This window comes from Zosterops lateralis (assembly GCF_965231275.1).
Source record: "Zosterops lateralis genome assembly, chromosome: 1".
Lineage (NCBI taxonomy): Eukaryota > Metazoa > Chordata > Aves > Passeriformes > Zosteropidae > Zosterops > Zosterops lateralis.
In genome coordinates, this window is record NC_139762.1 from 105,792,817 (window position 1) to 105,793,067 (window position 251).

The window sequence follows — 251 nt, forward strand, 5'->3', positions numbered from 1 at the left end:
GTCCTGCATTGTAATAACTCCAGGCTCATCCCACGTGTTTCTTTTTTACCACCTTGCCGGCATTCACACCTTTCCTGAAGCGGATTTGGCAGCTTCCCAGGTTTCTATTTTCATTAGTTAAGCTCACTGGCACCTCTCACCCGCTGGCGTTCAGCCCCGCCGGCCCACTCCCAGTCTCTCCCAGCAGCCCCGCTCCTGTCCCGGGCCCTTTAAGGCGGGCCGTGCCGCGTCACGCGCGGGGGAGTGTAAAC